Source organism: Mustelus asterias, chromosome 15 (genome assembly GCF_964213995.1).
Source record: "Mustelus asterias chromosome 15, sMusAst1.hap1.1, whole genome shotgun sequence".
In the NCBI taxonomy this organism is placed as follows: Eukaryota; Metazoa; Chordata; class Chondrichthyes; order Carcharhiniformes; family Triakidae; genus Mustelus; species Mustelus asterias.
In genome coordinates this window covers 13,339,269-13,365,097 of record NC_135815.1, presented here as the reverse complement: position 1 = coordinate 13,365,097, position 25,829 = coordinate 13,339,269, and the positions used below count along the sequence as shown (strand labels likewise).

Genomic DNA, 25,829 nt, shown 5'->3' with positions numbered 1-25,829 from the left:
CCTCACAATGTGTCTGCTGCGAACTTTGTCGAACTATTCTGCCCTCAGTTCTGATGAAAGTCACATAGACTTTAAACATTATCTCTTTAGCTCTCTCCATAAATGCCACCGGACTTGCTGAGCATTTCCAGCATTTTCTGTTCTTATTTCAGATGTCCAGTATTCGCAGTATTTTGCTTTTACTGGACTAGTTACTGGGCCCACAATGATTTGGACTGAAGCTGTTGTAATTCTTTCATAACTGGACCTTTGCAACCAACACAAGGGGAAACTATTTTTCTCCATCAGTCTGGGCTGGATTCAAAAGCAGGAACATCCAGTCTGTTCTCCAACCACAGCCTTTAATTAACTGGAAGTTACAAAAATACATCAAGCCAGGTTGTGGATCTTTTTGTAAAGAAAAAACAATATTGAGGGAAAAGGGGAAAAAGGGCTACAAAAATTACCATCATGGTCGGGATTGAAGTGCCTCCAATGGGTGCAAAAAGTGCCGTGTATGATCATTACCTGTGCCCAAAGAACGTCTTATTTAGATGGGCAGCAAGGGAACATAGGCTACATACAAAATAAGCGAAGTGCTGTTTTTCTAAATAGCCAATTTAAAAGCCATGATTCAACTTACCAATATGGGCTCTGTCTGAAATGATCAGTCTATCCTCCCAACCCGCAAGACCTAAAGATGAAAAGAAAGTTATTATATTTCATTACAATGGCAGAGGGGAAAAACCTGTATTGAGATGGAAACCACTTGAAAATGCTTCACATGGCAAATTATTGGTGCTCCAATTCACTGGAGTCCCCAAAGAGCAATGAGATTCTGGATGAAGGTGAAATATTCCTTCCCCATCACTAATTTGATGCACCTTATTGCACTCCTAAGTATGGCAAAGACTAGATGCAAAGTCAAGTGTCCCTCAAATGTCATTGCAATCTATGGCCTTAACCCCAAAGGGAGCAGACCACACACTTATATTCATATAATTAAGACTGATTGAGTGTTAAATGTTGTGCCATTTATTCTGTGGAATGGCACACATTAAGAAATTGGTCAAGGCATCCCAAACTCATTTTATTTAGCTGTGATACGCAAAATAAATAGTAGAACGCCAAGAAGAGGAATAGCTATTTATTCCAAACACTTGAAAAGAAAAATTGAAAACATTCACTTGTCAATGTGTGGAAAACAAGCACTTTTCTCATTAATGAACTGACCAATAAATTTATTGCACAAAGATTCTCCCAAAGTTGTATTCACTTAAGTAAAACAGCCGAGGGGTGACTTTTGAAGGAAAAGAGGGGGTTAACAAGGAAATTAGGTCTGGGACAGCTTTCCAGAGCAGTAAGGGCAGAGATGTTGGCTGAAGTCTCTCTGTGATTGAAGCTGGAACAAAGAAGGTGACAAGTCAAAGAGCAGACAGAAAATACAGGAACACATGACTAGAGTAGGGAGGTGCAAGACAGTGATAGGACTTTAGAGAAGTCCAAGGATGTTGAAATCTACATATCAAGATGTACAGCGTCTATAAAGATCAGAGTGAGCAGGATACAGCTGCAGGGTTTGGAAAAATCTGAAAATGATTACAGGAGGAAGTTGGGAGGTCATCAAGGAAAGTGCTTGAAGCCATCACGCATTTCAGTGTTAGTAGAGGTGAGGTTGGTAATCTTGATGGTGCTTAGAATATGGGTTATGAAGTTCATCTCAGACACCGCAAACAGGAGTGAGATTTTCTACCATTACACTCAGTTTAAGCAAAGTCAAGGGTCAAGGTGCTGAATAGGTTGAGCAGGATTAACTGGATTACAATCACAAGTAACAACTCTTCATTATTTTCTATTTCCTTACATAGACACACTGGGGTCAAATGTAATGTACAATACCATTTCTATGGTGAGGATCAGTTAACTCAGGGATTGAATCTGGAACCCAACAGGTAAAATTAATTACCTAATTAACCTACACAATGAACTAGCTAAACAAACGGGGACATAGTAATCAGTAAAGCTTTAGTTTTAGTCTCCCTTTTTGTGTGTGTGGGGCTTCTTCACACGATACAAATTCTATTTGCACAACTCTGCACATAAATTACCTGGAATGCTACGTATAAAATCCAGTTACAAGTTGAGCTAGAAACAACGTTAATTTGAAACTGTTACATTGCTTGCCTGCTTATGGGCCAACATCAGAATTCATTAGGGAGGGACAGAATTCAGATGACTTTGAAAGACATAATAGATACTACTTAATGGGTCCCACCTATGACTGCTCAAGAAGTCTTCATCAATGAACAAATGTCATATAGCACGTTTAATATAGAAAGATGTCCACAGGAGAATAATTAGGGCAAAAATTGTCAACAAAGGAGATATTGGGAAGGGATGAGTAAAGGTTTGTTCAAAGTTTTGACGAATCACATTTATGTAGAATGAAAGATGGGAAAGCGGGCAGAAGAACTTTAGAATACTCACGTCTGGAGCTAACAAAGATATAGATGAATGTTTCAGCAGCAGATGGGCGGAGGCAAAGGTGGAGGAAGGCAATATTAAGGGGGTAGAAGTCAGTGGTCTTTGTGATAAACAAGGAATGGGTTTGGAAACTTAGATTGGGGTCAAATGGGACAGTGAGATTGCTCAACGTCAGGTTTAGCCTGTGACAGTGGCCAAGGAGAGTTATGGAGTCAGTAGTGAGGGAAGAGATAAAAGATAATGGTTTTAATCTTCCCCGTGTTTAACTGCAGCTCATTCAGGGCTGGATCTTGGATAAGCAGTGTGACAACACAGATAGGATTGAGAGAAGTGGGTGTAGTTACAACTGGGTAGTATCAACGTGCATACTGAAACGTTATGTGAGCAACAAAATCGTAAAGTGCTCCAAACCACGCAACCTCCTGACTTGGGAGATCCATCGCTATTCTTGGGTCAATATCCTAGAATTCTCTACTAAATACCACTGTGGGGGCACAACCCCAGTGACTGGAGCAGTTCAAGGAGAAACCCATCACCTTCTCAGGGTAACTAGTGATGGCAGCAAATGCTGCTTACAATGTCGCCCTCATCCTTTATGTGGTGTTCTAAAAAAAGTGAGAATTGACTTGAAATAAACTGAACATGATAATCTGACCTGACAAATGTTTAACGATCAGATAAGGGGCTGGTATTACATCCATTGCTCTTTTGAATATGTTAATGACCTGGACTTGGGTACACGACTGCCAAGTTTGTAGACAGCATCAAACTCGGCATTGGAATATTAAGTGAGAAGAATTGTAACAAAACATCAGGAGGGTAAAGGAGGCTGTTAAAAAAGCAAATGGCATCCTGGGCTTTATTAATAGAATACAAAAGCATGCAAGTTATGCTAAACCTTATAAAAGCCCTCAGCTGGACAATGGCATTTTAATCCGAGCACTACATGAGTCTTAGTGAGGGTGCAGAGGAGACTTTGAATGGTTCAATGGATGAGGGACTTCTGTTACATGGGGAATTTGGAGAAGTTGGCATGGTTCTCTTCAGAACAAAATAATTTTGGTGGGGCTGTTCAAAATCATGAACTGTTTTGATTCAGTTCAATAGGAGAACCTGTTTCAATCAGGGGGCATGGATTTGAGATGATAGCAAAGGGACTAGAGGAATAATTTAAAATCACAGGAGGTTGTTGCAGTCTGAATATATTGCTCGAAAGGATAGTGGAAGCAGATTCAATAGTAACTTTCAAAAGGAATTTGGATAAATACTTGAAGGGGAAAAAATTACAGGGCTGTGGGGAAAGAGAAACGAAATGGAACTAAATGGATAGCTGTATTAAAGAGCCAACACAAACATTATGGACTGAATGACCTCCCTCCTCCACCTTGTCACTCCTATGTTCCTATGACTTAAAATTCAATCCATCACACAGTTCACTTCAGTATTGCATATGCAGCCTGAAGTGCTGCAGACATAGAAAATGACGGCAATTCTGCAAATTTCTGCAGCTCCTCCCATTTCTTAGGCGGTAAGTGGATTGCTTAGTGTAGAACTAAAGACCACCTCAAGTCTGTCTTTCAACTCTGCCCATTCTGTTAGTCAGTTGATCTGACCTTGAGGCAGCTATAAATGTAGTAGCCCTGCCAATGCTCCAGCAATGATCCAATTAGATGATGCCTGGCATTTAGAGACATAGCTATGATGACAGACTGGGTAAATCTGGCTGCAAGCAAGGACATTTAGTGGTTGTCTGTTTTATTGTGATTAACGTAATGGAGGGAATCGACAGGGGTGCCTCTTCACTCTAGAAGGGGAGCGCTGAATAAGGTTTTGTTTTTATTTGACCTCTTTCCCAGTTTAAGGCAACATGACATATTCCACAATTAGACCAACTTTTCCTTTATTTGAAACCTGGACCTTTGTACATGCCATATGTGGAACAACATGCCCAGAACTGACGTATCACTTCTTAAACCCTATATATAGCAACCTGAAGATTATTTAGGAAACCGACCCTCTTCCCTGTCTTCTTCAAAGCAATGAACAAATTAAATTAATTTATAAACAAGTTGAATAACGCCTAAAGCATTAAGGTAAAGCAAGAAACCAGGAGACTTGAAGTCAATTAAAATAGAATTAATTCAGTGGTGATTTCAAATGAGATTCTTTTAAAACACATTCTTAGAAGCAGCAAGACTTTTGGAAGCGACAATCCCTCAGAGAATTTCACACATGATGCTGAACATAAATAATGCAAGTTTTCTAGTTTGGATGGAGTTTGAATCTCATCAGAATGACGGACATGAACACACAAAAGGGAATTATTTTATGCTGCAGGCAGTTCTTTGAACTACACAGCGTGTGAAGTTGGCTGTTAACATCCAGATTCTGCTGTCTTTCTGCAATTTCCTCCTTTAACCGCTTAGAAATGGGAAACATTAAATTACTTTATCCCATGGTCTTTTAATCCACGTGTAAACGTTTTAAATAACCCGTTTTATTTTTATATGGAATTAAACCACATCAGTCCAATTGGGATGAGTTGGTGTTAACACTTAAAATGCACTTCAATGGGCCAGTATTGCTGTTCTCCCCCTGATACCCTATCCTGCTGAACTCCTGATTGAATTTTGGCTTGAAAGATAACCTCCATCTTAACTCCAGTTATTTTGAAACTACTTGGATTAAGAGTGCAAATTATCCACTTTAGCCAGCATGAGAATTCTTGCCTTCCTTGTCACAACAGTCTTAAATCCTGTGCCGCAATGACTATAAGAGCAGACATGAAAATTACAGTTAACTCAAGATGGTGAAGAATAAATCCAGAAATATTTACTTCTTATGAAAGGTTTATTAGGCTTGTATCCCTTGGCATTTATAACAGTAGGGGGCAACTTGATTAAGACAAATAAGATCCTGAGACGTCTTGACAGAGTGGATGTGGAGAGGAGGTTTCCACTTGTGGGAGAATTTAGAGCCAGGGGTCACTGTTTAAAAATAAGGGGTCACCCATTTAAAACGGAGAGGGACAGTTTTTTTTTCTTTTGGGGCTTAGAGTCCTTGGAACACTTCCTGAAAAGGTGGTGGAAGCAGAATCTTTGAATTTTTTTTATGGCAGAGGTGGAGTGATTGGTTTTCTGGGGCAAGTGGGATGCAGATTCAAGGTTATTTTCAGATCAGCCATGATTTTATTAAAGAACAAAGAACAGTACAGCACAGGAACAGACCCTTCGGCCCACAAGTCTGTGCCGACACAGATGCCTCTCTAATCTAATATTTTCTTGCCTCTACATGGTCCATATCCCTCTATTCCCTGCCTATTCATGTATCTATCCAGACACCTCTTGAACATTGTTATGGAATCTGCTTCCATCACCTCCCCTGGCAGCGCATTCCAAGCATTCACCACCCTGCGTGAAAAACCTGCCCCATACATCTCTTTTAAACTTTCCCCCTCTCACTCTCAATCTACCCGAGTAATTGAACCTTTGACCCTGGGAAAAAGACTCTGAATATCCACCCTATCCAAGCTGTCATAATCTTGTAAATCTCTATCAAGTCCCCCCTCATCCTCCGACACGCCAATGAAAACAATCCAAGTTCGTTCAACCTTTCTTCATAGTCCATATCCTCCAAACCAGGCAACATCCTGATAAATCTCTTCTGCACCATTGCCAATGCATCAATACCCTTCCGGTTTGGTGACCAGAATTGTACACAATACTCTAAATGCAGCCTAACCAAAGTCTTATACAGCTGCAACATGATTTTCCAATTACTATACTCAACGCCCCGACCGATGAAGGCCAGCATGCCATACGCCTTCTTGACCACCTGAGTTGTCACCTTCAGGAAACTGGATCTGCACACCTAGATCCTTTTGTATGCTAATATTTCTAAGGGCTCAACCATTTACTGTGTACTTTCCCTTCCTCTGTAGACCTTTCAAATTGCATCACCTCACATTTGGTTAAATTCCATCTGCCACTTTTCAGCCCAAGTCTCCAGCTGATTTATATCTTGCTGTATCCTCTGACAATCCTCCTCACTATCCGCCACTCCCCCAGTTCTCGTATCATCTGCAAATTTACTAATCAGACCACCTACATTTTCCTCCAAATCATTTATATGTATTACAAACAACAGAGACCCCAGCACTGATTCTTGTGGAACACTGTTTGTCACAGAAAAGTACCCTTCCACTACTTTCTGTGCCCAAGCCAGTTTTGTATCCATCTTACCAGCTCAACTCGGATCCCATATGACTTCACCTTCTGTATCAGCCTGCTATGAGGAACCTTATCAAAGGCTTTACTAAAGTCCATGTATACAACATCCACTGCCCTGGTCAATTTTTCTTGTCACTTCCTCAAAGAACTCGGTCAAGTTTATGAGACACGACCTCCCTTTCACAAAACCATGCTGCCTATCGCTAATAAGCCTAGTCTCTTCCAGATGTGAGTACATTCGGTCCCAAAGAATCTTCTCCAATAATTTCCCCACCACTGATGCAAGGCTCACAGGCCTATAATTTCCCAGATTGTCTCTTCTGCCCTTTTTAAACAGAGGAACAATGTTAGTTACTCTCCAATCCTCTGGTACCTAGCCCGTGACTAAAGAGAATGCAAAGATTTTGGCCAAGGCCTCGACAATTTCTTCCCTCGCCTCTCTCAGTATTCTGGGATAGACCCTATCTGGCCCTGGGGACTTGTCCACCTTAATGTTTGTTAAAACATCCAATACCTCCTCCCTTCTTATCTCAGCATGTCCTAGAATGTCAGCATCCTCCTTTACACTCACCATCCACCACATCCTTCTCCTTTGTGAATACCAATGCAAAGTACTCATTAAGGACCTCACCCACCTCATCTGGCTCCACACACAAATTCCCTTCACTGTCCTCGAGTGGACTATCCTTTCCTCAGCTGCCCTCTTCCTCCTTATATACGCATAGAAATCTTGGGATTCTCCTTAATTCTGCCTGCCAAGGCTCATAGCTCCTTTTTGCCCTCCCAAGTGCCTGTTTAAGCTCTTTCCTGCTATCTTTGTATTCCTCAAGAGCCTTATCCATTTTCAATTTCATGAAATTTATGCATGCTTCCTTCTTCTTTTTCATGAACCTCTAAGTGGGCTTGAGGGGCTGAATGGTCTACTCCTGCACCTTGTTCACATGTTTTGAGAACATGGAAATCACAGTATCAGCAAGTCCACCAATGCAGCATCAACTGGATAACTAAAAGACGGAATCAACTGGATAACCGGAAGGAAGATCAATGCGGTGCTTACTTGGGAAATAGGGATTTTAAAAAGGGAAATAGAGATTAAGGCCAGGGAATTGGGATTAACACAGATGCCAAAGTGAACAAAATGGAAGGGTGCATTTGACGAGCTACATAGTGCACCCAAGTAGACGCCTACAGTTGAAGAGTGCAGCAAATAAAAAGGAAAAATAGAACATGCATGTATACACACATGCATAAGAGCACACGCATGATGAACCAAATTACATAATCGTAACTATTGCAAATATGAAATCAGAGACAAAAGGGACACCTCATGCCATTTCTGCTTTGAAAATAACCACAAACTGTTATTCTCCCATTACCAGCAGCACCAATATACTCAGACTCTCAGAGCAGCCTGAAATCTACTGTACTAACCATTTCCCTTCTTTGCATTCTTTGAAGCTTCTTCGAAGAGGCCTGGTAGATGAACGACCACTCCATTACCTATAGAACACAAACTGTTAGCTGATTGAAAAAAAAGGCACATAAAAAAATTACACAAATGAATCACGATGCAGGTAAAATGAAAATGGATTTGGTGTGAATAATGCTGTTGAATAGGAAACCCATGTTCAATTCCCAGATGGACTCCTCTCAGAAATGATCTTTATTAATTCTGGCCAAGTTACTGGAGAAACAGAAAAGTTTTATCACATATAGGAAAGACGTGCAGTAACCATAACCTGCGAGCCCGATTTCTCAATTTGGTTTCAAAGATAAAAATGCAAAGCAATTAAAAATTTGGTGTACTTTCTTTTCCAAGGCTTTGATTCTGCTTGCCATTACCATTTGTGGAACGGGTTCCATTACTGGAAAATAATGAAAGGTCTGGAACTCAAAGTTGAATTCTCAAGCAGCAGCTTGTACCTTAAACTGAAATGTTTCTTCACTACTGAGCTACTAATCGCAGTGGCTCACCAACCTGTATGTCTGGTGCCGGCTTTTAAATATTGGATAATTATAGTAATTAAATATAAACACATCAACACACTGCAGTAAGGGACTAGCATAAAGCACTTTCCCACTATCCATTATTTTACCTAGCAGCCTTTGGTTCAAACGTTACAGGGTGCAATCCAAGCATACGCAATCCCAAGCAATTGCCGCCTCCAGTGAGAATTCTAAATTCATTCGCTACAAAGGAAGTTGAGATATGGATGGTCGTGATTTACCAAATGACACAACCGTAATCTGTCAGGATTTTACTGCAGTAACAAATTAGATATTTATCTCCAATATACATTTCCTTTGTGAACAGTCTTTCTTTGCAGTGAAATACGGAATAAAGTTCTTTAGAAAAGGAGGTCACAGAACTGCAGAAGTGGTGGACACCTCACTAAATCCAAATAACTAACTCACCATCAGCTTGATTAAGAACAACATTGTGCACAATCTAATTTCTAACTTCAACATACTGGCCTTTTAAATTAATGGGACTGTATGCATTATCACACGGATTTCACTAAAACAGAATGTTGGGCAGTATTGCAATCTGACGTTCCTTAACGGTATATTACAAATCCAAGTACCAGCAAAACAATTCTTGGTAAGAAATCAAAAAATCCCACCTGGATTTTACTATCATAACTCAGACCCTCCCGCTCCCACGCTCCCTTGAGTGAAGATGAAGATAGGGTGTGATGACATCGAGTTGGTAATACAACATCATTATGCCAGTCACTGAAGCTACGGAAGGCAAGCAGGTACGGAAGCGAAAGGCACCCACCATTTTGAAACTGCCAATCAACAGACCATTGACCCAATTGTCTGCAATTTTTCCGGCATTGGACGGGAGAAGGTTTGGGAATGCAGGTTATAACAAGGGTGGAGGAAAAGGCTGGCAACCGGGACCATGGCTGCACGCAGGAGCAGATTCTGCTGAAGGTGGCAGTACGTATATGATTTCGGACTTCATGTATTGACTTTTTTCAGATTCCAAGACTGGGGACCATTAAATCTATATGCTGTGACCAACTTCCTGTTCGCATCATGACCCCTTTACCACAGGACACCCCAGCCTACCACTCCCCCCCCCCCCCCGGGTAAATGGCCATCTTTTTGCTGGGCAGCCTCTAATTGGCTGTCTGATGCTCGATTCTCTGAGCTGAGACGGTGGAGACAGGAGCAAGCAGACTACTCATTTTCCATTCTGCCTCCCTTACCCCACCAAAAACAAAATGCAGCTCAGGGCCTCCGAATTCCCTCACCACAAGGTCAATTTAAAAAGAACACCCAGTTGCACTGTCCTTGCATAACTACGAGAGAGGAGCAAGAGAAACACACGGCTTCATGGTAGATAACTAAGCAGTAGCAATAGAAACTAATTAAGGCGGGGTGGTGGTGGGTGAAGAAGTTTCAACCGCTTGCCACTAAGCAGCAGAACACACAACCAATAGATCTGAAGCTGTAAATTTCTTTTGGTGCAAGCGCAGTTCTGTAGCAGGTCACAGCAGCAACTTTAGTTCTACACCCGACACTAGCATTTGTTCACTTAACCCTCCAACGGTGCCTTTAAGCTGTAATACTTTTCAACCAATCTTAAAAATGATTATATAAACAATTCATGGTTTATTGTTGAAAACAAAAAGGTACCTGAAAACTTACCAATGAAAGCAATAGCATTGGGGTTGATGATCCCACTGGGTAAAAGGTGAAAATCATATTCAACTGAGTCGACAACGACAGTGTGGCCAGCGTTGTTTCCTCCCTGTGTATGACAAAAGAGGTTTAAGAAACGTACATTTGTCTGCTTGCCTTACTTTTCAATTTGTACACTCCTCGGCACCCTTTGTGAGCTGGGGGTCAATATGCTTGCGCCTTTCTGGGTGAAGAGGCTCAGTGTGAAGATGTGACCTGTCTTGGCCCTCCGCTAGATCACAAAGTTTACTTCAGGCTATACTGCAGCCTAGCAGACCTGTACAATAGTGAAAGGAGTTATTTAACTGAGCTAATGGGGTTCTAGTTTTTGATTTGATTTATTTTTGTCACATGTATTAACATACAGTGAAAAGTATTGTTTCTTGCGCGCTACACAACAAAGCATACCGTTCACAGAGAAGGAAACGAAAGAGTGTAGAATGTAGTGTTACAGTCATAGCTAGGGTGTAGAGAAAGATCAACTTAGTGCAAGGTAGGTCCATTCAAAAGTCTGACAGCAGCAGGGAAGAAGCTTTTCTCGAGTCGGCTGGTACGTGACCTCAGACTTTTGTATCTTTTTCCCGAAGGAAGAAGGTGGAAGAGAGAATGTCTGGGATGCGTGGGATCCTTAATTATGCCGGCTGCTTTGCCGAGGCAGCGGGAAGTGTAGACAGAGTCGATGGGTGGGAGGCTGGTTTGCGTGATGGATTGGTCAACCACAGGATTAGAACTCTTGAACTCACTACATGAGGCTTCCCTCATGCCTCCATTTGGAAAGGGAAAGATATAGTTTAGCCATAGAGAGCACAGCATTCAGATCTGTGTTCAGTTAGCTGATCTCACAACAACAATATGCATTTGCATAGCATCATTATCTAGAATAACATATCAAGGAGCTTCACAGGAGCATTAGGAAACAAAATTTGACACTGAACTACAACAATATATTAGACAGATGACCAAAAGCTTGGTCGAAGAAGCAGGTTTTAAGTAGCAGCTTAAAGAAGGAGAGAGAGATACAGGTATTTAATGTGGGAAGTTCAGAGTTTAGCTCCCAGAAAGCTGGTGGAATGATCAAAATAGAGGCGTAAGAGGCCAGAATTGGAAGTGCATGGAGATCTCTGGTGACTGCAGGGCAGGAGGAAATTGGGGTTGGGCGGGGGGGGGGGGGGGGGGGGGTGGCTAGGGGGATTCACAAACAAGAATGAGAACTTCAAAACTGTTGTTGTTGCTGGATCAGGAACTAATATGAACACTTAGGGGAGGGGAGGGTAAAGAACACTATTAATATAAACACTCTAAGTGACTGCAAAGATTAAGCTATATGGGGTTCCTGCTCCTGACTAACAGTGACAGCTAGACCATGGAGGCATCAGGCAAGGGATTGGCAGGCGAGGCCTTGGGCTTGTTACCTAGCCAGTCAACTAGCCTTCTGATACTAATATTTTGGTTCACATACGAAGTGGTTCAAGCATCTGTGGAACCATATCCCAGCACTAACTGGCTTTTCCAGGAAAGCAAGGGACAAAAACAGAATGGAAAGTTTTCCAGTCTTTAAGTTACAAGAAAAAAACATGATAATAAAACATGTTCAGTACAGGGTATTTATTAGTTATTTTGATAGTCACTGGGGCATTACTGAAATCCTACTGAAGTGTAATTAACACACTCCTGTAATGCATCCATCCCACCTTTCCAGTGCTTCAGTAATGCGTGAAAGATAAGAAAATGAAATTTCACCATACTTGACTGGTGAAAAACAATTATTGTGATTGGCACTGTCCTTAATAACTTCTTGTGCCTGCAAGAAAATATTTTGAACTTTGTAACTATTTTAAACCGGAGGCAATACTTATGTTTATAGTCTGTCAGCAGTAATGGGATCAGTTTGAGGTGATGAATTCAGAGCATGAAATATATTGCGCACAGCATTGGCTGCTCAGATCCTCGCCCTCTCTCCTCCCAGCCCCTCCCCCCTATCCCCCCAAACACAGTACGCAAGCTCGTCACAACACTAGGGAATATTAAAAAAACAGCTACGCTGCAAGTAAGAATCCTCTGGCACCAAACAATGACGCCTGCTCCAGCACAGCAGCGATACAGTAAGAACAAGTCACCCAGATTAACACTCATTCAGCAATGCATGGCACTGATGTGTAACAAATCCCAATGTTCAACACTTATTGCATCAACAATGGGCAGTTGCTTATCAACCTGACATCCAGTGCCCATGCACACTGCCAGCAACGTTGTAAATCGCAAACCACTCCCCTCTCCCCACCCCCCTTTCTTTAGTCAGATGAAAGGATATTTTGGGTCTTCAGCTGAGCATGTGACAATAACACTCCATTAAAAAAGCACGCAACAAATCTTTTGGTCCCGGGCCACATGTTAATCATGACCTAGACATGGTACCTGATCATATGAGGAAGAGACAGGACCAGGACTTAAAATATTTCAACAGTCGTTTTCGGAATTTATGAAAACGTGACAAGTCTTGTATCACAAAACTAACCTGCATACACCGATAAGGCTAGTGCTAGTTCATGATATCAGAGAAGACAAACTTGACCATCTGTCAGCAAGAGATGACAAGCAAAGGCCCGAGTTTCTCCACATGGCTGGGGACGGGGTCAGGAAGAAACAGGAGACAAGATGATCAACTATTGTCGGGGAACTGGTGAGGGGATTGAGGGGGAAGGTGGTGTTATGCCAAATCATCCTTGCAAACTGCTAGTTACCAACAGAATTGGCAGAGCCATAGGAATAGATTTATTGTCTTGAGCCAAGGAATGCAATAGTGTCACGGGTACTGCGTAAAGCTCAAACGATCAGCAATTTGTTGTCTTGAGCCAAGGAATGCAATCGTGTTACAGGGACTGTGTAAAGCTCAAACGATCAGCAAGAGAAATTTTTGTGCTGTGTCCACTTAAACAATAAAGTATAATTAGACAACAGATTTGATTCTTACATGTTTGGGAGCTTGTCTAGAAAGAGGATGATGCACAACGCACTTCCCTCAGTAAATACCACAAAAAAACAGATTATCTAGCCATTCATTCATTTATGAATTGTAGGACTTTGTTTGGCTGTAAACAGGCAGCGGATTTGCTTACATAACACCATCAATACACTTCCAAAAGCAATCCATTGGTTGTAAAGTGCTTAGGTATGAGATAAAGTGCAACCTTTTCTTATTACAGCTAGTAGATATGCCGTGTGTGGGGAAGCATTGGACTAAATGGATTAAAAATACAAAAGTTATAATGGTACATTAAGCATGATGGCTCAAATCAGATTTCTTCTGCAGCAGTTTGGTGTCAAGGCCATTTAGGATGTCCAATGGCACCATTGGAAAAGCTAAGTTTTCTTGAGAGAGAACTGTTTACTTTTTGATTATTAGAGAGCTCCTTAATAAACCCAAAGAGAGTATAATCAGAAAAGGCTTGATTGTAAATGTTTGTTAGATTTTGTTCACTTTTCTGCAGGTAAGTGTTTGAATAGTGAGTAACATTGGAATTAGGCTGGAAGGGCATCAAACCTCAAGCAACGTAGCATGACTCTCATTCCAGTTCCAAATAGTCCAACTATTATTACCTACATAGAATTTTATGTTAGTCTTCCATTCTACACCTTGAGGTTTATTGGCTACAGCTTGTTGTTCCCATTTGAGTTTCTATCTTTCATTAATGCTATCAAATTCCACCACTGGAACCAGTTTCAATCAGTAACTGGAACTTCCACCTAAAAAGGGTCAAGTCTACTGAAGAATACAAAAAGGTTGCGGCTTCTAACATGTCTATAACTTATCCATTTGATTGTGTAGATGGAGATAGATATCAATCACTCAAGGCACATTAAATGCCTATCTACTTTGAATGCCCTTTTGTGCCAACTCAAGGGCACAGAGTATCCAGTTATTGTACACTGGCACAACATCTGAATAGCAAAGCAATGAAATTATAGCATATGCTCACATCCCACAAGCTTTGTACCAGGGCACTTTACAAACTTTGGCCCGTCACTGAACTACGTGTAAAATGGCATACCATTGATAACATTTAATTAATTGCAATGTTGGTCTGCTCATTTCCAAAGTGTTTTATACCAACAGCTTGCATTTATACATTTAACATAAGAAAATGCCTGAGGTGCCTCACAGAAGCACATGGAAAAATGGGCACCAAGCCACAGGAGAGACTAGGAGAATTAACCAAAAGCTTGGTCAAACAGTTCCGTTTTAAAAGGAAGAATGCAGGAGTTAGTGGGACACAGAAATTTCAGGACAGAATTCTTGAAATGGGGCCGAAGTGCAATATATTCTTCATGGCAAGCAATTTTACTTTTCGCACACAATACAGAGGAGGAGGCCGTCATCTGGCCCATCAAGTCTGCACCAACTCTCTGAAAGAGCATCACACCCAGACCCTCCTCTGCCCTATCCACATAACTCCGTGCATTTCCCATGGCTAATCCACCTAACATACACATCTTTAGGCACTAAGGAACAATTTAGCATGGCCAATCCACCTAACTTGCACATCATTATCATTATCAATGATCTATGACCATTGGACTACGGGAGGATACCGGAGCACCCGGAGGAAACTTACACAGACACGGGGAAAACGTGCAAACTCCACACAGATAATGACCCGAGGCTGGAATTGAAGCTGGGTCCCTGGCGTTGTGAGGCAGAAGTGCTAACCACTGTGCCAACCATAAGCAGCAAAGACAACTTGAATAAAAGTGTTATCCTGCAAAAGTTCAAGATATCTTTGATAATAAAAAACTAACACTGAAAATGCTCAGCAGGTCTGACAGCTTCTGTGGCGAGAGAGAAAATCAGGTCTGGGTTCCAAAGAAATGTCATATTGGACTTAAAATGTTAACTATTTCTCTCCTGCTGAGTTTTTCCAGCACTCTACTGTTTAACATTTCAGGTTCCTGCTCTATCAGAACTGATAAAGTTAGAAATATAATAGGCTTTGAGCATGTGAAAGTCTGAGGGGGATGGGAAGAACAATAAAAAACAGCAGTGATAGGGTGAAGGACAGGGGAGATTAAATGGCAGTTTTCATGGTGCAAGGCTAAAGGAAGGGGTTACAGCACAAATAAAACAAATGTTTCCAGAGAACGGCAGGATAGTTGCTGTCCAAACACAAAGACAAATTAAGAACAAAATTAGGAATAAAAATCCAGATCAGTAAAGAACATGAAACAGAATGTGAGCGAAAGGTTAGGATTTAAAATCGTTGAACTCAAATACTGAGTCCTGAAGGCTGTTGAATGCACAGTTTAAAGATGTCACACTGTCCCTCAAGTTTGCATTGAGCTTCACTGGAACTCCCAGAGGCCAAGGACAGTAAAGGTCAAAGTGGGTACAAGGTGGAGAATTAAAACAAGCAGCAACTGGAAGCTCCGGGTCAGGATTAAGGACTGAAAGGGGATGCGTCACAAAGAGTCGTTCAGTTTATGCTCGCTCTCTCCAAGACAGGAGGGACCACATTTCAAGCACTGGATACATCACTTTAACTGAAACATGTCCAAGTCAATCGCTCTTTCACCTGGAATGAGACGCTGGATGTTGAGAAAGGGGAAGGTAAAGAAAGGGCTGGTGTTGCATCTCCTGTGTGCACATGGAAGGGAACCATCGGAAATGGAGAGTAGGTTGGTTGTTTCAGGATTCCAGCATTTAGCTTGTCTCAGATTTCATCAGCTAGTTTATTTCAGTTAGAGGACCTCGTCTGTCTTGAGCGAGTTGCCACTTAAAGAACACTGCCACCAGCTTGAAAACTGAAATGTATACTTTGAGCAAGTTGTTAGGAGAGTTATATACTGGTTACTAACACCGTGGCTTTTGCTACCAAATAAACCTGTTGGACTTTAACCTGGTGTTGTTAAACTTCTTACTGTACTAACACCCTGCCAGAAAAGAAGCCAATATACTTAACACTTAACTTAGCACACATTGTTTCCTAAATATTTTACTTGTTGAATGCAATACTCTGGATAAGGGCCCACAGGTGGCTCAAATTAATTAAATTTACAGTTGTGGTACATCTTGAATAGTTTGAGCAGAAAAGTTAGCGTTGCTTTTATCCTGGAAGGGAAGGAAAAAGGCCTAAGATAAGCAGCAACTCACGCACACTTTGCTGATGAGTTGTTAAAATATAATAATTATACCCATGATGTTTTAAATAAACATCATGTAGAGGAATCAGAAATACTGAAGGTTTTAGAATTGGCTGATCATACAATGAAAAAATCCAGAGGGGAAGGCAAACTAATGTGCTTTAATATTCACAGTAAGAAGTTTAACAACACCAGGTTAAAGTCCAACAGGTTTATTTGGTAGCAAAAGCCACAGAAGCTTTCGGAGCTCTTAGCCCCTTCTTCAGGTGAGTGGGAATTCTGTTCACAAACAGAGCCTATAAAGACACAGACTCAATTTACATGAATAATGGTTGGAATGCAAATACTTACAACTAATCAAGTCTTTAAGAGACGAAACAATGTGAGTGGAGAGAGCATCAAGACAGGCTAAAAAGATGTGTATTGTCTCCAGACAAGACAGCCAGTGAAACTCTGCAGGTCCACGCAACTGTGGGAGTTACAAATAGTGTGACATGAACCCAATATCCCGGTTGAGGCTGTCCTCGTGTGTGCGGAAAGCGTTCTCCAAGGCGGCCTTCACGACACACGACAGCGCAGAGTCGCTGAGCAGAAACTGATAGCCAAGTTCCGCACACACGAGGACGGCCTCAACCGGGATATTGGGTTCATGTCACACTATTTGTAACTCCCACAATTGCGTGGACCTGCAGAGTTTCACTGGCTGTCTTGTCTGGAGACAATACACATCTTTTTAGCCTGTCTTGATGCTCTCTCCACTCACATTGTTTCGTCTCTTAAAGACTTGATTAGTTGTAAGTATTTGCATTCCAACCATTATTCATGTAAATTGAGTCTGTGTCTTTATAAGCTCTGTTTGTGAACAGAATTCCCACTCACCTGAAGAAGGGGCCAAGAGCTCCGAAAGCTTCTGTGGCTTTTGCTACCAAATAAACCTGTTGGACTTTAACCTGGTGTTGTTAAACTTCTTACTGTGTTTACCCCAGTCCAACGCCGGCATCTCCACATCTTTAATATTCAAGCAGGTATCTAGGATATTTTGGAATATACACGTGTGGAAGCATTAATGGGGAGAATATTTCAGTTTTCACTCTTTCAGCAGATAACACTCAGTAAAATAAAATGATTTAAAGTCTCTTTGAATAAATTGGTGTAGATGCAAGTTCATCAATCTTTCTAATCCACAAAGAGTAACTAAAACTCTGTGATTCTAGGGACACACAGGTCCAGGTGCAGCATAACAAGAGTGCATTCAACTGCTTCACTGCATCTGAAAATCTTTGGGAACAATCTCAATGGGGCCAGTGTAATTGCCTCAAACATTTGTGCTGAACTGAAGTCAGCAAGGGGCACCTGAGAGGTCAGCAAGTCGTACAAAGCTATTTACATGCCGGTGAAATATTATACAGAGATTTTCAAGTCTGTTTTTTGCAATACAGAGAAGATGAATTTCATTGCATTGCCAGCAGACAAGGAGTATAACGAACCGATGGGCATGTGACTTCTCACAGTGGGTACCAAAATCAACACATGACAAACTATCCCAGTGTTCTCACTACCTCAAATTGCTCCTCAGGAGCAAGTGGTCACAGAAGGCAAATTTCATCCGACCACACTTTACTGAAACTCCAACACTTGTTTTCGGGCTTTGACTCTACATCCAGCCAATTTGAAGTCATGGACGGACAGATTACATGCAACCAACGTACAAAAACTTTAAAGAAAGTTGCTCTTTTACAGAGCATAAAAGTTTTTCTGGCATGTTTGCGCAATCATTTGCAATGAGATTGGCGGAATAACATGGAGCCAAACCATGTTCCTGTGTAATCACTGAGCACTAGCCTGGTGTTGAAGCGATTAAACACTGTAATTTATACAGGCTGTAAAAGTCAACTTCAGCGACAGCAGATCTTTTAAAGTATAGATCACAGGAATCCAATCTTGCACATGCTGCAAATCCTCAAGTTCTGTGGCTAAGTTTAGATAGGTATTAAAGCACCTCCTTCTTTGTTACCCTGCTGGTATTAAACCCACAGGAAAAATCACAACAGATCCACATTTGAAAAATACAGCACTACACACTTCATCTCCTTCTGCAGTTTATCCTAACACATTAAACACTTAAATACTTGTGTTTCCAAGACGGCAGCAACAAAAATATGATAAGCTAAAGATAATCTTTATGAGCTCGGTCACAAGTTTGTCTTTGGCGCAAACAAGAGAACAAAGATGTAGCTGGGGAGGGGCAACATGGACAAATTACAAATTTCCCAAAAGCTTAACCCAGTTCCATCAACACCACTCCAAACCGAGTTAAAGTTACATCATAAACAGTTTTAGCTGCAGTACAACTGAGAGCTAGTGCAGTGTCGCCCAGTGTGTCGGCATGTGGCTGCTTGGAAATCCAGATTTGGCCAACTACATTTTCATCAGTAAATAGAATGTAAGTAACAGACACCATTATTGGGCACCTGACCTCAATTCTTATATACGTATAAGCCTGTGTTTTAAGACCTTTTTAAAAAAGTTCATTCATGGGATGTGGGCGTCACTGGCTGGGCCAACATTTATAGCCCATTCCTAAATGCCCTTGGTGGAGCAGTTAAGAGTAAACCACATTGCCGTGGATCTGGAGTCACATGTAGGCCAGACCAGATAAAGATGGCAGATTTCCTTCCCTAAAGGTCATTAGTGAACCAGATGGGTTTTTATGGTCATCCTTCGACTTTTAATTCCAGATCTGTATTGAATTCAAATTTCACCATTGCCATGGTGGGCAATGAACTCAGGTCCTTAGAGCAATATCACTAAGGCCACTGACTTGGTTGGTAAAGCATGGCAGTGGTCGGGCAGCATGGTCGGTGCAGGCTTGGAAGGCCGAAGGGCCTGTTCCTGCGCTGTAATGTTCTTTGTTGTTCTTTGTTAAAGTGCCAAAACAAAAAAGCCAAGGGCACAAGACTTTTTTTTGACAGCTGCGTGGACTTTTCCTCCATGGCTAGCTACTGAAATGGTGTGTAACATCGAAGAAGAGAAAGCTTCAGAACCATGGTAACACCAGCAATAATCTATGAAGAGGGAAGGTGTCATCATGGTCAGTTTGAATAGTGCAGCAGGCCAATACTGAGCATCTCAAACATGAAACATCATGTCAAAGAGCAAGCAGCATCCAATATAAATATGGATAGAGTAGGGCAGGTCTGGTGCACCTTGCTGTGAGTCAATATTCACTGCAATCGCTGTGATGAAGTCAGAACACAGCTTCTAACTAGTGGACAGAACCCTAGAAACTGTACCAAGATGTGCTGTTCCTGCTAAATGCAACCTCTTCCAAACTTTGGTGAAAAGAGAAAAGTAAATATTTCAGTGAAATTTGTTGATTGTATTATATGCAAGGCATTTTCTAGTAAAATTGAGGCACGAGTTAAAAGGTCATGCAAGAGACCTGTGCTCGTCAGCCATTTCTATTAAACAACAGCGAGTTGGTCTAATTTTGGCCAATTTTCTCCAGATAAAGATAATCCAATTCAAATATTTTACAAATGCATTTATTAATATTTTAGTACAGTACAAGTCAGCAATAAAAAACAGGGAAGGGAAAGAAATGAATTGTGCAATAGATTAGACAACCTTTGAGATAATATCAACAACTACTATAGAACATTATTAAAGCACATGAAAGCAACGACAATGCTGCAGTTTGCCAAGAAACAGATTTTATGTTTCTGTTGGCAACAAGATCATTGAACATAATAGATTCTTGTGGCTCCACCTTGACTGTTGAATCACGAGTGTATAAAGCAGCACAAATCTACCTGGCAGGACTGTGGAACTATTCAAATTATTCAATTCATAAAGAGGAAGAGCTCACTGCAATGTTATCTGGCCAACCACATTTTTAATCTATACAGGAAGAGGAATAAATACAATTTGAATGATTAAGCAAAGCTCTGGCTGCATCTTTAAGAAATATGAGGACGGAGTCATGGAGCATGTCAGATGTCATTGTGGCACTGGGGAAAATAAAACCAAACAGTAGGAAAGGACCATGAAGCCTGTCTCGTGCAGCTTTTGTGCAACCTCTGCACTTGGCAAGAAGCTGTGTTGGAATTGATGTTCTGGCTTCACTGGAGTTAGAGTCAGAAGAGGGCAGCTCCTTGGAGGTGGACAGAAAGGTTTAGAAACATATGTTCTGAAATGCAGGGCTGCTATCTATCCATCCATCATTCTAATTCTTCATTCCACATTTGACCTCTTCCTTTTCAAGGGCACAGCTTCCTTCACTCTATTTCAAAATTGCCACCTTCACATCCCTTTCTTTAACAACGTATTCTCAATCCTCAACTCAAATTGGTCCCATCTCCAACCTCATGCTCCCCTCTGCCCATCTCCAAGGCCAGCTTGGGCATCACTCCCTGTTCGAGACCTCTCAGTCTGGATTTTGGCCCATCACATTCCATTTCACAGCGATGGTCACCATCAGGAACAAAAATGCCGCATGCCAGAAACCGTGCCCCTGGCTCCTCTTTGAATGTGCCACAGGGTACAGTATGGTCAGCATTTCAGAATCAACCCCTGTCCACCTCCAAGGAGCTGCCCTCTTCTGACTCTAACTCCAGTGAAGCCAGAACATCAATTCCAACACAGCTTCTTGCCAAGTGCAGAGGTTGCACAAAAGCTGCACGAGACAGGCTTCATGGTCCTTTCCTACTGTTTGGTTTTATTTTCCCCAGTGCCACAATGACATCTGACATGCTCCATGACTCCATCCTCATGTTTGCAGGGTACTGGGTAGAAACAATACGTTGCTCTGAGAGGCACTTCAATAGAGCCACAGCTGCAGTAACAAGGAAGATGGCATTTTATTTAGAGAACCAACACCAATATAAATGTCTGTCTCAGGTTGGCTCAAGGTCCACCTCTTTACAATGGCATTGATTAATAAGATTCTCAGATACAATGCCGTGCTTAGGCCAAGAACAGAAAAGTTTCTTAAAGAAACTGGTTAGTCCCTTCCATAAACGCCTTGCATGAAATAAGCAAAATCTGCCATCAAGCTGATTAGAATGTTTGAATTATCAGACTTTAGCAGAACTTTTGAGGTCTGGGAAAAGTATAGAAGGGATCCAGATCTGTATGGTGGTCAATCATACTACCCAATTTATAACTTGGGTCTGCAATTTTTGAAATGTGTGTGAAAACACCACCACCTGGAAGTTCCCCTACAAGTCACTCACATCCTGACTTGGAAATATAACACCGTTCCTTCGCTGTCGCTGGGTCAAAATCCTGGAATGTCTCCCTCACAGCACTGTGGGTGTACCTCCACCACAGGGACTGTAGCAGTTCAAGGCGGCAGCTCACCAGCACCTTCTCAAGGGCAATTAGGGATGGGCAATAATTGCTGGCCTAATCACTGACATCCACATCCCGTAAATGAATTTTTAAAAAAAAAATTCAGATCAGATTTCTGCAACAAAGCACAGCCTGAAGAAACTCGGCTTGTTACTTCAGATTGCAGGAAACCTTTGTTGACAAGAAAATTATTTAACTTTTTCTTTGACAGCAATTGGGTTATGTCCACTTGAAGAAGGTGCAGTGGGTAAAGATCTTCAGTTACGTTGAGAGACTGAAGAAACTGGGATAGTTCTCCTTGGAGCAGAGAAAGTAAAGGTGAGATTTGACAGAGGTGTTCAAAATTGTGATGAGTTTTAATGGAGTAAATAGGGAGAAATTGTTTCACTGGCAGGAAGGTGAGTAAACAGAGGACAGATTTGAGATAATTGGGAATAAAGAGAATTTTCATTTTTTTACATTACGAGCTGTGATCCAGAATGTACTGCTTGACAGAATTTTGGAAGCAGATGCAAATTAACTTCCAAAAGGTAATTAGATACTTAATTGAAAATGAGAAATTTGCAAGGCTATGGAGAATGCAATTAATTGGATATCATTTTTACAGAGCTAGCACAAGACCGATGGGCCATATAGCTTCCCTCCATGCTGTATGCATATATGAACTGGGGTTCGGATGGAATAGGCAGAAGTAAAACGAGGAGAAGGATCCAATCGTTCCATTCCACCAAATAAAATCATCAATCCACTGGGGGAGCTCAATGCACAATCACAGTAATATTAGAAAGGATGCACAGGATCAATGTTTAATATCTGGTTCAATGGAGATGCAACCAAATTTCAGAATACACACAAAAGTGAAAAAAGTAATAAGTGAGCTGTAACACTTGCCCTTTTACTTCCTCTGTCCTCCCTGTCCAAACATTCCTTCCAGGTGATCAGCAATTTAATTGTGCTTCTTTCAAGTTCAGTATACTGTATTCGCTACTCATAGTATGACCTCCTCTACATCAAGAAATCCAAATGCAGAGCAGGTAACTGCTTTGCAGAACATCTCCGGTCAATCCGAAGCTTCTGGTTACCATTTATTTTAATTTTCCATCTTGCTCCCGGACCTGTCGGTTCGTTGAAAAGTCTCACAACACCAGGTTAAAGTCCAACAGGTTTAGCCTGGTGTTGTGAGGCTTCTTACTGTGCCCACCCCAGTCCAACGCCGGCATCTCCACATCATGGCTTTCTGCTCTTGACCTTCTACATTGTTCAAATGAAGCTCAATGCAAGCTGGAGGACAGTACCTCACCCGTTAACTGCGCATTTTACACTTTCTATGACTCAACACTGAGCTGAGCAACTTTAGGCCATAGTCATAGAATCATAGCTTAGTGCTCCACCTAATTTTGTTTCTTTTATTCTGTTTTTTTTCCCTTTCTTTGATTTCAGACAGTAACTATTCATGATCCTGTCATTCGCATTTCCTGTAGACACATCTTTAGTTTAGTTGCCCTGTAACCTGTCCCTCTGGCCTTGCACCTTTAACTCTTCCGTCATTTAATCTTTCCTGTCTACCTCCCTACCAGACCTTCCCTTTTGTTCTTTTTCCCATCTTCCTCTAACCCACTTGTCCAATTACATTTTTAACCACCCCCCCTCCCCCCCCGCGCCCCCCGATTCCAATGAAAAGGTCACAGACCTGAAACATTAATTGTTTCTCTGTCTACAGATGGGTGCCATACCTGCTGAATATTTCTGGCATTTTGTCTTTTTAATGCAAGTCTCCAGCGCCCACAATATTCCGTTTTCGTACGTCTTGGAGAAATTGGATTTAAGCCAATGTATGCACTATTGTGTACCCTGCTGGCTGAATGTATTTGGCTGAGGGAGATGGTGCAGGGGAGGGTGGTGATTAATGAAAAAAGAAGAGAGTTAATGGGATCTATGCTTGGAAACCTTAGGAAGCCTCACATCATACACGCTATATAAATGATTCTTAAAATAAGACAAACTGTAACAGCAGTAAATCAGATCTTGTTTGCTAATCCAAAAATATTCAGGACATTTGAAGCAGCAAAGCAACTAAGTAAACACAGCTGAATGAGAACCTGCCACAATCCCTCTTTGGGTCGTTCTTTCAAAGCCACATTCCCTTAAGGCCAAACCCAAGGGTTAAACATCTTCGATAGATTAGCTGATAAGTCAGTTCGCCTTCAGTAGACAGCTCATTCAATTGGCTCACTTGTAAGACATCTGAAATGACAATAACTTAGATTTATGCAGTGCCTTTCACTGCGTAAAACATAAAGCATCATCAAAGTCGGGAATGAGTCTGATCCTAGGATGGATGGTATTTTCAAGGGCATCTCAAGTTTCTTGAGAAGTGGTAACTGAGAACCTATGACCAGTTGCTTACTCAAGTGATCAGGTTTTCAGTGACCAGCAGCCCTGGATTTTGGGGAAACGTATTATTGCATCACCTTGTTACTGAGAACCCATTCATAAATATGTGTCACAGACAGCACAGACCAAGACCACATTTTAAAAAAAATCATTCATGGGACATGGGCATCGCTGGCTGGCCAGCATTTTATTAGAATCATAGAAACTCTACAGTACATTCGGCCCATCGGGTCTGCACCGACAATAATCCCTCCCCAGAACCCCACACGTTTACCCTGCTAATCCCTCGAACCTACACATCCCGGGACACTAAGGGGCAATTTAGCATGGCTAATGCACCTAACCCGCACATCTTTGCCCATCCCTAGTTGCCCTTGAGAAGGTGGTGGGTGAGCTGCCTTCTTGAATCGCTGCAGTCCATGTTCTGTGGGTTGACCCACAATGCGTTGGGAGGGAATTCCAGGATTTTGACCCAGCGACTGTGCAGGAACGGCGATATATTTTCAAGTCAGGACAGTGAGTGACTTGGAGGGGAACTTGCAGGTGGTGGTGTTCCCATGTATCTGCTGCCCTTGTCCTTCAAGATGGAAGTGGTCCTGGGTTTGGAAGGTGCTGTCTAAGGATCGTTGGTGAATTGCTGCAGTGCATCTTGTAGATAGTATACATTTCTGCTACTGAGCGTCAGTGATGAAGGGAGTGGATGTGGTGCCAATCAAGCGGGGCTGCTTTGGCTTGGATGGTGTCAAGCTTCTTGAGTGTTGTTGGAGCTGCACTCATCCAGGCAGGTAGGGAGTATTCCATCACACTCCTGGACTTGTGTCTTGTAGATGGTGGATAGGCTTTGGGGAGTCCTAGCGTCTGACCTGCTCTTGCAGCCACTGTAATTATATGGTGAGTCCAGTTGAGTTTCTGGTCAGTGGCAACCCCAAGGATGTTGACAGTGGGGGATTCAGTAATGGTAACACCATTGACGTCAAGATGGAAGCATAAAAAAGTGTATGGCGACTTTCGATCCAGTTCCTAGAGGACATGGCCATAGGGTGACTGTTGTAAGAAATGAAAACAATACTGCCCTTGTGCTTTGAAATTCCTTTAAAAACAGGAATTAAGATATACAAACCACTAATTAAATTTAACAACTGCTCCCCCTGCCAAAACAAACTCAATTAAAATGCATTTCTTAAGACGACTGTAGCTAAAATTTGATAATAATCCAAAATTACTTAATTCAAATTACTGGATAATTGTAAAATATTTCCAGTGCACAACTTACACTTTGCAGCGTTTAATATTCAGCAGAAATACCGGATGTCGTTCCATAAACAAAAGTCCAAGTTAAGGCAGGCGTATCAAGTAGGTGATTTGTCACATGTATTAGTAGTATAAGGTGAAAAGTATTGTTTCTTGTGCGCTATGCAGGCAAAGCATACCGAGAAGGAAAGTAGAGTGCGCAGGATGTGTTACAGTCATAGCTAGGGTGTAGAGAAAGATCAACTTAATGCAAAGTAGCTGTTCTTGAGTCGGTTGGCACATGATCTCAGACTTTTGTATCATTTTCCTGAC

General features: G+C 41.6%; 1 protein-coding gene across 1 annotated transcript in view; it reads right to left on the bottom strand.

Moving 5' to 3' along the window:
* The window catches only part of LOC144504341 (adenylosuccinate synthetase isozyme 2-like), a 38,536-nt gene extending 28,084 nt beyond the window's left edge, over window positions 1-10,452 (bottom strand). Inside the window, exons 1-3 of the mRNA XM_078229510.1 lie at window positions 10,353-10,452; window positions 8,124-8,192; window positions 623-673 (exon numbers count right to left, since the gene is read on the bottom strand). The gene's annotated coding sequence lies outside the window, so the exon portion shown is untranslated. The remainder of the gene's footprint in view (window positions 1-622; window positions 674-8,123; window positions 8,193-10,352) is intronic.
* Window positions 10,453-25,829: the final 15,377 nt, after the last annotated feature.